We start from the raw sequence: 15,387 nt of genomic DNA, 5'->3' as shown, positions 1-15,387 counted from the left end.
GCTAGATAAGGCACCTGAAGTGGACCGAGTGCATAGGTCTCTGAGGCAGAAGCCTAGAGCTGAGGAGCCGCCGCCGCGGTGATCGTGAGACTCCATGAATTTGTGGAGAAAGAGAAAATTCTACGGTGGGCCAGGGAGAAGCATAGCTGCGACTGGGAGGGTAATAACGTCCGGATTTATCAGGACATCGGAGCCGAGTTGGCAAAATGGCGGGCAGGTTTCAACAAGGCCAAGGTGGTGCTGTACGGCGGCAGATCAAGTTTGGGGTGCTCTACCCGGCAAAATTATGGGTGACTCTCAGAGGCCGTAAGTATTATTTTGAGACCCCAGAAGTGGCCAAAGACTCCTTTAAGGAGCATAAACTTGGGGCGAACTGAGCGGACAATGCTTGGGAACCGGGATGCTGGCACTATGTAATGGTCGGGAGCATGTTTGAAGTGGGTGTAGGGATTGGGGGATTTTCGCCTTTTTTTGCGGGGGGGGGGGGGTGGTTTTTGTTCAATGTTGAGATTGTAAGGAGTTATAGGGGTGAAAAATTTGTGGGGTAGGCTACCTGGAGTTCAGGGTGGGGGAGGGTAAGGCCAGCAGGAGGCCTTCTTCTTTGAGCTGAGAAGTGGAGGCGGGGGGGGGGGGTCGCAGAGGGAGGGGGAGGTCATTAGTGCCTTTGGGCAGGGGCAGCTGCGCTAGCAGGTTATGCTGGTGAACGGAAGTGAGGTGGTGGGGGAGAAAGCCAAGAGGGGTGGCCGGGGGGAGGATGGAGGTTTCCGAGAAGCTGGAGCTCATGGAGAGGAGGAAGGCCGATGTCGTGGCCTTCGCCTCTCTGATTCCACGGCGACTATTTTGCTGGAGTGGCGGTCGGCATCGCCATCGGGGGTAGCAGCATGGTTGGGTGACCTGTATGACTTCCTGCGGTTAGAGAAGATAAAGTATGAGTTAAGGGGCTCAGCAGGGGAGTTTGAGAAAAGGTGGGGGTGTTTGTGGAGCTGTTCGTCGTAGGGAGAGGGGGGTGGGTGATGGGGAGGGGGAGTTGTAGCCACCGAAGCTGGCCACTTCCCGACATAAAATGGAGAATTGAAATGCATGCAGGGAAAATTGGACAATGTCAGAAAGACAAGCAGGCTGCAGAATCTCTGTGTATTCTGCCTGCGAAGAAACCAGACAGCATTGAAACTAACAAGTTTGCATACTAATTGAGCGATTCCCGGTGATTCCCAGGCACAATGGACACAATCGAGAATAACAAAGGTCAAGCCAGACTCTTAAGCGCCAGCAGGAGTCCCGGACAATAAGTTACAAACAGCCCCAAGAACCGCCCAGAGATCGGGAAACAGCCCCAGTATTGGGGAATTCAAACCAATCGATTGGCATGAGGTCCAATCGATTGCAAGCAGGTATAGGGTCCGCCCAAATGGGCGCGAAGCCCCTGTGACCTATAAAGGACAGATCCCAAGTCCAGCACTCTCTCTTAGCCGGCCCTCCCAGCAGAACACCTTTGCAGCAGCTCTCTAAGAACTTGAACGTGAGAAGGAGAGGCCTGGCCAGCAGCTACACCGACAAGTAAGTGTCAACCAACGCACGCTACGAGAATAGACACTCCTGACCCCTTAGCCCGTACCAACTGGGAAGCTTGCAGTCTCAGGACAGAACAAGAGGCCATTGTTCCCTGATCCAGTGTGTTCCCTTATCGAAGATAAGTATTGGCTTATAGTGGTAGGAATAGTTAGTCCGTTAGTATTAGCATGAGTATCGATTTACTGTGTAATAATAAATGTGTTTGATTGAACCTTACTAACTGGTGTATTGAGTCATTGATCTGAACTTGAACCTCGTGGCGGTATCATAAAGATACCTGGCGACTCTAGAGCTAAGGAATAAAACAGTGCCAATTGAGTGTTAAGCACACTCACCCAGAACGAGCAACATTTAGTGGTGAACTCTGACGGACTCGACTAGAAGTGCCCCCCCCCCCCCCCCCCCACTCCAAGAGAACGCAGAAATTTGAATCAGAAATCCAATTGGAAAATGCCGTCGGGAACTCGGCCCTTCGGAGGCAGTGAATTTCGGAGGCCCCGGAGAATAGGGTGTCAGGCCCGCTTATGACATGCCCATTGTATTTTAACTCCGCGTGGCGAGCGACGCATTTACGCCATTTTCATGGTGCCGGAGCATCACGATTTTGCGTCAAACCAGTGCCTACCCCAATTTTGGCATCGTAAGGTATTCTCTGCCCAATCGCATTTCGCGATTTCGGCGTCAGCAAGCGGATAATCCCGTGCAGTAAAAGATTCAGTCACCTTATTTACTACTGAAAGGTGTGTGCAATGCCAAACCTTCTGGACGGACCTCTGGACATTCAAACTCCATGATGTGGAGATGCCGACGTTGGACTGGGCTATGACTCATAGTGTGGCTATGACTCATCTTTCATTCTCACTCCACAGTATAAATATTTCCCACTTTCTCTGTCTGTTAGCTTTGACAAAGAGTCATCGGACTCGTAAAGTTAGCATTTTTCTCTCCCGTCAGAGGCTGCCAGATCTGCTGAGATTTTCCAGCATTTTCTCTTTAGTTTCAGATTCCAGCATCTGCAGTAATTTGCTTTGCTTCTCTTTCGCAAGATTGAAGTCAAATGTAATGGCCGCCTTGGAATTAACCGACTCCCACAGAGAAATCAAGTAAGCGTCATTTAGTCCTTTTTTAAAACGTGAAGCTGGGCAATGGCTGCTATGGGGATCAGAGTATGTGAGTAGCCATTTCCATTTTCAGGCATGCAACTCAGGTGCAAATGGGTCACCTGCTGATGCTCAGTGGCGTGCAGAGGTCTGGTGATGCCCGGGGCAAATCTTGATTGTATGCCCCAAAGCCCCACGTAAATATTTCATTAAATATCACCAAAAAACCTATAGAAAACGTAGTTGCACACGTTCTAGAGCTATTCACTGACCTCTTTATCTTTAGAACATAGAACGATACAGCGCAGTACAGGCCCTTCGGCCCTCGATGTTGCACCGACATGGAAAAAAACTAAAGGCCATCTAACCTACACTATGCCCTCATCCAATAAACTTTTAAATGCCCTCAATGTTGGCGAGTTCACTACTGTTGCAGGTAGGGCATTCCACGGCCTCACCACTCTTTGCGTAAAAAACCCACCTCTGACCTCTGTCCTATATCTATTACCCCTCAATTTAAGGCTATATCCCCTCGTGCTAGCCACCTCCATCCGCGGGAGAAGGCTCTCGCTGTCCACCCTATCTAACCCGATCATTTTGTATGCCTCTATTAAGTCACCTCTTAACCTTCTTCTCTCTAACGAAAACAACCTCAAGTCCATCAGCCTTTCCTCATAAGATTTTCCCTCCATACCAGGCAACATCCTGGTAAATCTCCTCTGCACCCGTTCCAAAGCTTCCACGTCCTTCCTATAATGAGGCGACCAGAACTGTGCGCAATACTCCAAACGCGGCCGTACTAGAGTTTTGTACAACTGCAACATGACCTCATGGCTCCGGAACTCAATCCCTCTACCAATAAAGGCCAACACACCATAGGCCTTCTTCACAACCCTATCAACCTGGGTGGCAACTTTCAGGGATCTATGTACATGGACACCGAGAGCCCTCTGCTCATCCACACTACCAAGAATTTTACCATTAGCCAAATATTTCGCATTCCTGTTATTCTTTCCAAAGTGAATCACCTCACACTTCTCCACATTAAACTCCATTTGCCACCTCTCAGCCCAGCTCTGCAGCTTATCTATGTCCCTCTGTAACCTGCAACATCCTTCCGCACTGTCTACAACTCCACCGACTTTAGTGTCGTCTGCAAATTTACTCACCCATCCTTCTGCGCCCTCCTCTAGGTCATTTATAAAAATGACAAACAGCAACGGCCCCAGAACAGATCCTTGTGGTACGCCACTCGTAACTGAACTCCATTCTGAACATTTCCCATCAATTACCACTCTCTGTCTTCTTTCAACTAGCCAATTTCTGATCCACATCTCTAAATCACCCTCAATCCCCAGCCTCTGTATTTTCTGCAATAGCCGACCGTGGGGAACCTTATCAAACGCTTTACTGAAATCCAATACACCACATCAACTGCTCTACCCTCGTCTATCTGTTCAGTCACCTTCTCAAAGAACTCGATAAGGTTTGTGAGGCATGACCTACCCTTCACAAAACCATGCTGACCATCCCTAATCATATTATTCCTATCTAGATGATTATAAATTGTATCTTTTATAATCCTCTCCAAGACTTTACCCACCACAGACGTTAGGCTCACTGGCCTATAGTTACCGGGGTTATCTCTACTCCCCTTCTTGAACAAAGGGACCACATTTGCTATCCTCCAGTCCTCTGGCACTATTCCTGTAGCCAATGATGACCTAAAAATCAAAGCCAAAGGCTCAGCAATCTCTTCCCTGGCTTCCCAGAGAATTCTAGGATAAATCCCATCAGGCCCCGGGGACTTATCTATTTTCACCTTGTCCAGAATTGCCAACACTTCTTCCCTACGCACCTCAATGCCATCTATTCTAATAGCCTGGGTCTCAGCATTCTCCTCCACAATATTATCTTTTTCCTGAGTGAATACTGACGAAAAGTATTCATTTAGTATCTCGCTTATCTCCTCAGCCTCCACACACAACTTCCCACCACTGTCCTTGACTGGCCCTACTCTTACCCTAGTCATTCTTTTATTCCTGACATACCTATAGAAAGCTTTTGGGTTTTCCTTGATCCTACCTGCCAAAGACTTCTCATGTCCCCTCCTTGCTCGTCTTAGCTCTCTCTTTAGATCCTTCCTCGCTTCCTTGTAACTATCAAGCGCCCCAACTGAAACTTCACGCCTCATCTTCACATAGGCCTCCTTCTTCCTCTTAACAAGAGATTCCACTTCTTTGGTAAACTACGGTTCCCTCGCTCGACCCCTTCCTCCCTGCCTGACTGGTACGTACTTATCAAGAACATGCAATAGCTGTTCCTTGAACAAGCTCCACATATCCAGTGTGCCCAACCCTTGCAGCCTACTTCTCCAACCTACACATCCTAAGTCATGTCTAATGGCATCATAATTGCCCTTCCCCCAGCTATAACTCTTGCCCTGCGGGGTATACTTATCCCTTTCCATCACTAACGTAAAGGTCACCGAATTGTGGTCACTGTTTCCAAAGTGCTCACCTACCTCCAGATCTAACACCTGGCCTGGTTCATTACCCAAAACCAAATCCAATGTGGCCTCGCCTCTTGTTGGCCTGTCAACATATTGTGTCAGGAAACCCTCCTGCACACATTGTACAAAGAACGACCCATCTAATGTACTCGAACTATATAATTTCCAGTCAATATTTGGAAAGTTAAAGTCTCCCATAACAACTACCCTGTTACTTTCGCTCTTTTCCAGAATCATCTTCGCCATCCTTTCCTCTACATCCCTAGAACTATTAGGTGGCCTATAGAAAACTCCCAACAGGGTGACCTCTCCTTTCCTGTTTCTAACCTCAGCCCATATTACCTCGGAAGAAGAGTCCCCATCTAGCATCCTTTCCGCCACTGTAATACTGTCCTTGACAAGCAGCGCCACACCTCCCCCTCTTTTGCCCCCTTCTCTGACCTTACTAAAACACCTAAACCCCGGAACCTGCAACAACCATTCCTGTCACTGCTCTATCCATGTCTCTGAAATGGCCACAACATCAAAGTCCCAGGTACCAACCCATGCTGCCAGTTCCCCTACCTTATTTCGTATACTCCTGGCATTGAAGTAGACACACTTCAAACCACCTACCTGAACACTGGCACCCTCCTGCGAAGTCAAATCTGTGCTCCTGACCTCTATACTCTCAATCTCCCGTACCCCAAAACTACAATCCAGGTTCCCATGCCCCTGCTGAATTAGTTTAAACCCCCCCAAAGAGCACTAACAAATCTCCCCCCCAGGATATTGGTGCCCCTCAGGTTCAGATGTAGACCATCCTGTCTATAGAGGTCCCACCTTCCCCAGAAAGAGCCCCAGTTATCCAGAAATCTGAATCCCTCCCGCCTGCATCATCCCTGTAGCCACGTGTTTAATTGCTCTCTCTCCCTATTCCTCATCTCACTATCACGTGGCACGGGCAACAACCCAGAGATAATAACTCTGTTTGTTCTCGCTCTGAGCTTCCATCCTAGCTCCCTAAAGGCCTGCCTGACATCCTTGTCCCCTTTCCTACCTATGTCGTTAGTGCCAATGTGGACTGCGACTTGGGGCTGCTCCCCCTCCCCCTTAAGGACCCGGAAAACACGATCCGAGACATCACGTACCCTTGCACCTGGGAGGCAACATACCAAACGTGAGTCTCTCTCGCTCCCACAAAATCTCCTATCTGTGCCCCTGACTATTGAGTCCCCAATTACTAATGTTCTACTCCTTTCCCCCCTTCCCTTCTGAGCAACAGGGACAGACTCCGTGCCAGAGGTCCGTACCCCATGGCTTAGGGTCCCTGCACAGACTGCTTCTTCCCAGTCCCTCTTACAGTTACCCATCTATCTCCAGTCTTTGGTGTAACTACTTCCCTGAAGCTCCTATCTATGACCCCCTCTGCCTCCCGAATGATCCGAAGTTCATCCAGTTCAAGCTCCAGGTCCCTAACACGGTTTTTGAGGAGCTGGAGTTGGGTGCACTTCCCACAGATGAAATCAGCAGGGACACCGACGGCGTCCCTCACCTCAAACATTCTGCAGGAGAAGCATTGTACTGCCTTCCCTGACATCACCTCTAGATTTAAAAAAAACAAGAAGAAAAAGAAACGAAGAGCTTACCTGATATTCCCTCAAACCCTGCTCCCGGTGAAAGGTAAGCAAATTTAAAGGCACTCACTCACCTTCACGACAGGCCCCAAGCTGCCTCTAGGTCATCTCTAAGGTATAGGACGGCTGCCTGAGGTTAAATTGCGCTGTAAGAGTTAGTCAATTTCCCCTTAGCGCTGGGATTCTAGGGATATTGTTCTCTTCTTCAGTCATTTTGCTTTGCAGCAATGGGTGAGATGTTATGTCTCGAAAGTTGTGCCTCCCTCCTCTGCAACCCCCATGGAGAAGGATAAGAGCAGCAACGTCATGGAAATACTGTTATGACCCTTGTGGAAACAAACTACAAACAACCCAACTAAGACCAATATACAAAACTTCACTTTTATATTAGCAATCACACCAAAATCAACGTAAATTAAACATGAATTAACAGGAAAATTGCAATAATATGACCGATAAATTACACATAGCAGATACAAAGACATATCTCACACATTTCTCAGTCAGCCCATTCAGCACGTATCACATTCATTTCAGCCACAATATCCTTCAAAACGTTGAACTTCTTCAAATCAAATTCCATCTTCATTTCTCTAAAGCTTTAGCACCAAGTCTCATCAAACAACGGCATTACTTCACCCAATTTCCACAAATATAATTTTCACAGTCGACACATTTCCAGATCCCTTCTTCTTCACAAAACCCTGGTCATGTGGGGCCTGTTTGTGCACTATGCCAGTGCATAAAGGGTCCCCAAATCCAGATATAAAGCTTTGTTCAAGATCCGAGCTCCAGCAGCTTGCAGTCAAGTAGAACATAGAACATAGACCAGTACAGCACAGAACAGGCCCTTCAGCCCTCGATGTTGTGGCGAGCAATGATCACCCTACTCAAACCCACGTATCCACCCTATACCCGTAACCCAACAGCCCCCCCCCCCCCCCTAACCTTACTTTTTTAGGACACTACGGGCAATTTAGCATGGCCAATCCACCTAACCCGCACATCTTTGGACTGTGGGAGGAAACCGGAGCACCCGGAGGAAACCCACGCACACACGGGGAGGACGTGCAGACTCCGCACAGACAGTGACCCAGCCGGGAACCGAACCTGGGACCCTGGAGCTGTGAAGCATTTATGCTAACCGCCATGTTACCGTGCTGCCCCTGTCTCTGAGAATCTCCCATTTATAGGACCCTGGGCTTTAAGTATAAAGGGTAAGAGGGCAAAAGTTAAGAGGCCATGATGAATCTTCATAAAATACTGGTTCTGTCCCAAATGGGTGCCCCTGGCCCAAATGTCAAATTCTGGGCATGACAGTTTAGTAAATTGACAACTATAGAGAGGGTGCAGAGAAGAGTTTAAAAATGGATCAAAAGATAAAGATAAAGATAAAGAATAAATAAAACTCACCCATGGTGGCATTGATTGCCGTTGATTCGGGAGATTTCGCGCCCTTTTTGTTCACCAGGCGCGCAGGCGCGCTCCGGTCGACCGTGGTGCGCAGGCGCGCTCCGGCCGACCGCGGTGCGCAGGTGCGCTCCGGCCGACTGCGGTGCGCAGGCGTGCTCCGGCCGCCCGAGGTGCGCAGGCGCGCTCCGGCCGACCGCGGTGCGCAGGCGCGCTCCGGCAGCCCGCGGTGCGCAGGCGCGCTCTGGCCGACCGCGGTGCGTGCTCCCTTCTCTTCACGCTGCTGCCCCCATCCAATCGATGCCCGGGGCCAGCGCACCGTCGGCCCCCCCCTCTGCACGCCACTGCTGACGCTGTTGAAGAAATGCTTTCGCAGATTGTTGATACTTTTGTTGCTGGTGTGGTACAGATCAAACACAGTGGAAGGCAAGATGTTCAACTGCACTTTTTTTTTTAATTGTATCGTATTAAATTGTATATGAAACGTTACAACACATACACAATTCGGGAAACAAACTTCCCAGCACATAACTGTACAGTTTATACAAATGTTTCCCCTTTTTCAATCCCCTCCCTCCCCCCACTCTGACCTCCCCCCCCCACCCCCGCAACAAATAACTCATCAACGCGGTCACGAACATTCCCCACCTTGCAACAAAACCCTCCGCTGAACCCTTTAACTCGCATTTAATCTTTTTCAGCCAAAGAAAGTCATATATGTCACCAAGCTAGGCCGCTAGCCCCCCCCCCCCCGCCCCCGGCCGGCGTTGCTGACTGCCACTCCAGAGCCACAGCATCCCCTCAACCAGCTCTGGCTTTTCCGATAACCCACCCAGCATCTCTCCAACTTTTTGGAGGCCCAGAACATGTGTGTGTGATTCACTGGTCCCCGCCCATATTTCTCACACTCGCCTGCCACCCCCTGAAAGAACCCACTCAATCTTGCCCGCGTCACATTTACCCTTTGTACCACCTTGAATTGTTTCAGGCTCATCCTTGCACATGAGAAGGTTGCATTTACCCATTGTAGCGCCTCACTCCATATTCCCCACTTTATCTCCCCTCCCAGCTTCCCTTCTCACTTCTCCTTAATCGTGTCTACTTTTTGAAAGAAGGCCTTCAAAATAAAGATCGGAATGTCTGGAATATGAACAGGAACCTCGGCAAAATGTTCACCTTCACCACTAGGACCCTCCCTGTCAAGGTCGACTGCAGCGTGTCCCAACTGTTGAGTTCCTCCCAAGCCTCCTCCACCAGATTTGTTAAATTCCATTTGTGTAGCATCGCCCATTCTCTTGCTACCTGAATCCCCAGGTATCTAAATCTTTCTCTGGCCACCTTAAATGGCATCTCCCCTAAAATGGCTCACCAACTCAACTCATTCACCGGGAACACTTCGCTTTTCCCTACATTTAACCTGTATCCCAAGAAAACCCCAAACTTCCCCAATAGGCCCATGATCCTCTCCAGCGGGTCCGAAATATACAATAGAAGTTCGTCCGCATAAAGCAACCCCCAATTGCTCCTTTCGTCCCCTCATAATCCCTCGCTACTCTGTCGACCCCGAAGAAATATTGCCAGAGGCTCTATCGCTAGCGCAAACACCAGCGGCGACAGTGGACACTCCTGCCTTGTTCCCATGTGTAGTTCAAATTTCTGTGAATCTGTGTCATTGGTCCGCACACTCGTCCTCGGTGCCACATATAACAGGCACACCCATGCCACAAACCTCGGCCCAAATCCAAAACTTCTCAGGACCTCAAACATGTACTGTCACTCCACCCGACCGTATGCCTTCTCCGCATCCATGGACACCACTACTTCAGAGAAGGACGCCAAAATTGCACGCAATACTTCAGGTGTGGCCTCCCCAACGCCCTATACAACTGAAGTAAAACAACCCCATTCCTATACTCAAATCCTCTCGCTATGAAGGCCAACATACCATTTGCCTTCTTTACTGTCTGCTGTACCTGTACGCTTACTTTCAGCGACTGATGCACGAGGACACCACACCTCGCTGAATATCCACCTCTCAATTTACACCCATTCAAACAATAATCTGCCTCCTATTTTGCCACCAAAGTGGATAACTTCACATTTATCCACAGTATACTGCATCTGCTATGCACATGCTCACTCGGCCTGTCCAAATTACACTGAAACATCTCTGCATTCTCTTCATTGCTCACCCTCCCACCCAACTTTGTATCATCTGCAAGTTTGGAGATAATACATTCAGTTCACTCGTCCAAATCAAAATTTGAACAGTTGGCGTCCTAGCACAGATCTTTGTAGTACCCCACTATTCACTGCCTGCCAATCAGAAAAAGACCCATTTATTCCAACTCTTTGCTTCCTAAGTAGCTTTCTATCCATGTAAGACACTACCCACAATCCCATACGCTTTAACTTTACATATTAATCTGCAATGTGAAACCCTATCGAAAGCCTTCTGAAAGTCTAAATAAACCACATCCACCGTGTTCTCCATGGTCAACACTACTAGTTAAATCTTCAAAGAATTCCAGTATTTTCATCAAGCATAATTTCACTTTCATAAATCCATGCTGCCTTTGTCTGATTACACCACTGCTTTCCAAACGCTGTGCTATCAAATCCTTGATAATGAACTCTACCAACTTCTCTACTATCGACGTTAGGCTCACTGGTCTATAGTTCTCACGGCGCAATTGTGATGGAGACAGAATTAATCGTGACTTTCAAAAGGGCATTGGGTCATTATCTGAAAAAAAAACTTGAAGGCCAAGAGGAAAAGGCAGGGTGATGGCACTAATCAAGCTTCTCTTCTAAAAAGCCACCATGGCCATGATAAGCTGATGACCTCCGCCTGTACTGGAAATGTTCTATGATTCTCCAAATAAGAACAAAGTTAGTATAGAGCTAATTATTATATTGATTATTATTCATTCTAAAGACTGAGTGCATCAAAGCACCAAGTGAATGCTCTCAACTTGCCCAAGAGAGTACAGCTCCAAAAGTATTCAAAAGGATTGACAACTTTCAGGACATAGGAATTAATTGGAACACTTTTGACCACTTTGCACATTCACTTCCTCCAGAAATGGTGCACTGTGGTTGTGGTATGTATCACCTACAAGGTACTATGTAGAAAGTAGTGTCAAGGCTCCTTCAACAATATCTTCCAAACCCATAAGCTTCACAACCCAGAAGGACAAAGGCAGCAGGTGCATGAATGGATCACTATTTGCAAGGTCCCCTCCAATTCACACCATCCTGACTTGGAAATAATATCTATTTATTCATAACCATTGAATCAAACTCCTGAAACTTTCTCCCTTCCTAATGGAATTGTGGCTGCACCTATTACAGATGGACTAACTGCTGCAGTTCAAGAATATAGTTCACCACCACCTTCTCAAGGGGTGTCCCTATTAGAACAATTTGGGGTGGACAATAAATACCCGCCTTGTCAACGACACCCACATTTTCATCTTGCTGGTTGACAAACATTGAGGCTCGAGAAATATTTCGAAAAGATGAATTTTCCATTCTAGTAAAAGGGACTATCCCACTTCTGTCAGCACATTGCTTGGCATCTCTCGTTTGTTCTCCACTACTCCCTCAACAAAAAGGTTGCTTCTTTCTTTATGTCCTCATGAGGACAGTACACTGTAAGCCCTTATATAAGCTTTGCGTCACTTGTATTATTTAGAGTAGCTCTAAAAAATAGCAGGAGACCTGGGGTGAAAATTGTACATTCTTATTTTCTGAAATGAAAAGAAAAACAAATGGATTCCAAAAATGTATTAAATAAAATTGGGAATTTGGCTGGTGCTTTTATGCACTGCGACGGCTGGCTTTATTAAAAAAAATAGTTCTTATTGCGATGCAACTCAATGAAACAACTTGCATGGAGATTATGAGACACAATTTGAATTGGCGCACCTAAAGCGATGTTTGGACAAATAACCAAAACCTTGGTGAATGAGGTCAATTTTAAGCCACATCTTAAAGAAGGCAGGAAGTGTTATTTTGAAGTGTTTCTGGAGTCACTATTTTGGTTTTTTTTAGGATAAAGTCAATGCCCAGTTACAATCTATTGAAAAGTTTTGCATATCAGTTGAAAAGCACACAAGAGAATGACTACTTATTTACAATCATCAATTATGTCTGTGATTGGCTCAGTCATTTGCTGCTTTTATCCCAAACTTTTAAGCAGTTTTTGTGGGTTTCTGCGATCTGTCTGACATTTTCTTGCAATGTAATTTAGCATCACTCAGTCAACAGATACAAAAAAATGTTTTAGGTTGATTGATATACATGATATAGAGATAGATAAAGAAATGTGACAAAATAGGTGGTACGGTAGTTAAGAGATTGAAAATATTATACGGTGGAAAACAACCAGAAACAAAAACAATGAAAATATGCAGCAGGTCCATCACAATCTGCGGCGAGAAAAGAGTGTTAACCTTTTGCACATAATCCTGCATCAGAAGTGAAAGCTGAAAGATAACCAAGACATTTAGTAGGGTTCTAGGATTCTATATATAGATTCTATGAGATTATGAGAGACAAAGACAAAGAAATGACTGTCAGCTTTAAGTTACTGTATATATTATGCAAGACTATGTCACACCTGTGTTGGATCAGTCTCTTCATTGCAGTCTATTCCAGGATCAGTTTATGTTCCTACATTCACATTAACAACTCTAACTTTTCAAACTGTTCAAAATAATCACTGTGATTAATTTTCTACTGCATGTTCTACCACAATTGTAAATCACCTAAAGTAGATTATTTTATGAATGCTACAGAAATATATCAAGTTCCTACAGAAAACTAAATAAAATAAAATTTTATGCATAGATTTTGACCAAGAGACACTAAATACAGTTCTTAAATAATTCCGTTTCATCTTTAAATGCATAGCAGTGTAGTAGTATTTAACACATCTGGACGCAGAAAATGCAAAGGCAAGTTCAGCACTTACAGCACTGAGGGATTCACATCCCGCAGCTGCTGGAACACTACGAAAGCGCGATGAAGCCGCAAATAAATAATTTACTATTTGTTTCAAACCCGAGTTGTCAAACATCATTACTAGTGGTTATAGATCTCCATGCCCTTGATATTTACAACGCAATCTGTTTGCGTTGCCTATTGTTGATATAGAAAATGAAATCCTGGGACCAAATCGCAAGGACTCACCCCTCTCTGTTTCCCACAGCACACCACATCCGTGGCTGATAAACGGATCTGGCACTGGAAATGGAGAAATGTCACCACTGATAAACTTCAAGAGGCAAATCTGGTGGAATCAAATATAAAGGAAGGAGAGCTGGGAGCGCAGATTCCTAAACAGTTGCGCTATTCGGCCGATTAGTCTAAGGATCCTCGTTTGACAGATGGAGAAAGCGAGAGGAAGAGGGGCGGAGATACACGTACAGGTATACATAGAGAAGGGGGCAGAGAGCCTGAAATAAAGTAAGAAAGGAAGAAAATAAGTGCAGAAACCTACAGAACTGAGGAACAGACACAGAAGGGGAAAAGACAGACGGAGAGGGGAGAGAAACGGCAGCGAAAGCAAATTAGTGGCACCCAGGCATAGAAAGACAGGTTCCCCGTGATATTAGTGTCATGCTGATGTATTGGATAATTTGTATAAAGTATACAAACATGTATGCGTGTCTGTTAATGTGAAATTCTACCGCTCCGGCGAGATATGTTTATTCTGTTTAAAGCAGGCAGTAAATGAAAAAGTATGCAGAATAAAGACATTTTCCACACTTAACCATGTCAGCCCCCGTCTCCCGCCCACCTACAAAATAACAGTACACCAAAAGCTGCAGCTGGACGTCCAACCCCGCCTGCCTCTGGGTTTATTTCACAAGATTTACTGCGCACAACCCACGAATTAATTCCGGACCATTTTGCTATTTTTAAAACAAAAAGTGCGAGGGACGTGGCGGAGCCATTCTTGAAAACAAACTCTTCTGCGGGCCCGTCTGCGTCCTCTAATATATCTTTACTAATTCTGTCCCGATTATATTTTTTGTTCCCCACGGCTGGGTCGGAAGGAAATAATAACTTTCAATACAGTTCTGTACAATTAAATGTCAAAATGGTGGGCCGTTTATTTTTGACAGACGGGGGAACCAGTGCCGATGGGTCAAGTCGACAAGAGATTCACTCACTCACTGCCCGCGCCCATTACCATGCCCGTGCACCGACGTGCTGTGATCGGCAATGTTTGCACAAGGCGATGCTGGCATCCCGATGGAGACTGTGCATCTGTCCGGATCGGCCGACACTCTCAGATATTCACCATAGTCGGCGCTAGAGGCTGATTAATAAAAAGCCGCCACCATTAACCAGTGACAGCCATTTCACGGCGTCTCCTCAATCACATACACACACACGCACGCACTTTACAGCGCTGCTGCTCTTCAACAAACTGCACCTGCTGAATGAATGCTGCCGCTTTCCAAGGGGTCGACCCCCCCACCCCCCCCCCCGCCATCCGCCGCACACTTCCAGCCGGAGTTGAGGGCAGGGGGCTCGGTCCGCCTACCTTTGCGATTCTAGCAAGAGTTTGGTGCTTCTGCCGCTGACTTTGTCCGGGTGAAGTTTCCCATCCCTGAGACTGCAGCTCTCCTCTCCTATCTTTTATTCACGCGGAGTTTTGCCACTATTTCCATCCAAGTCTCGCCTTTCCACCCCCACCACCAACCCGCCGCCCACGCCCCCCTCCTTTTTTCTCTCTCTCTTCGGCCAGCGGGTTAAAGTGCCTGATGCCAGCCGCCGAGAGTCCGGGTGTCGCTGCGCTGGCCAACGGTGCCAGGATGAGCTGAGCTGCTTATCGCTGTCGTCTCTCTGCCGCTCTGCCTCCCACAGAGCTCGCACATGCTGCTGTTGCTGCTGCCGGCGCCGCTGCGACTGGCAGAGGAGATCCGGATAAACTCTGCAAAACTAACCTCCCCTCCCCTCCCCGGGCCGAGCCCGGCGCGCGCGACGGCAGCAGCCAACGGCTCGCGCGTCAACCGCCAACCCCCCCCCCCCCCCCCCCGGCGGGCCAATCAGACTGCAGCTCGCTGCTTGCCCTTTCCCGCTCTTTCCCCAGCCGGCCGTTGGGCATGAGCAGCTCCCGGCTCGCTCCCGCCGCCCTCTCATCTGCACACACGTCGCACGT

At 47.4% G+C, this 15,387-nt stretch overlaps 1 protein-coding gene across 10 annotated transcripts in view; it reads right to left on the bottom strand.

The window, feature by feature from the left end:
• adgrb2 (adhesion G protein-coupled receptor B2) overlaps positions 1–15,153 on the bottom strand; it is a 1,298,770-nt gene extending 1,283,617 nt beyond the window's left edge. For 8 of the 10 annotated variants that reach the window (XM_038801790.1, XM_038801818.1, XM_038801834.1 and 5 more), the window contains exon 1: positions 14,770–15,153. The gene's annotated coding sequence lies outside the window, so the exon portion shown is untranslated. Of the gene's footprint in view, positions 1–13,406; positions 13,770–14,392; positions 14,569–14,769 lie in introns of those variants that run through there. The other 2 variants (XM_038801799.1, XM_038801809.1) reach the window with 2 other exon arrangements.
• Positions 15,154–15,387: the final 234 nt, after the last annotated feature.

The sequence above is a fragment of the Scyliorhinus canicula genome, chromosome 1 (genome assembly GCF_902713615.1).
Source record: "Scyliorhinus canicula chromosome 1, sScyCan1.1, whole genome shotgun sequence".
Classification (NCBI taxonomy): Eukaryota; Metazoa; Chordata; class Chondrichthyes; order Carcharhiniformes; family Scyliorhinidae; genus Scyliorhinus; species Scyliorhinus canicula.
The sequence above is the reverse complement of the archived record's forward strand: the minus strand, read 5'-3'. Positions and strand labels throughout refer to the sequence as shown.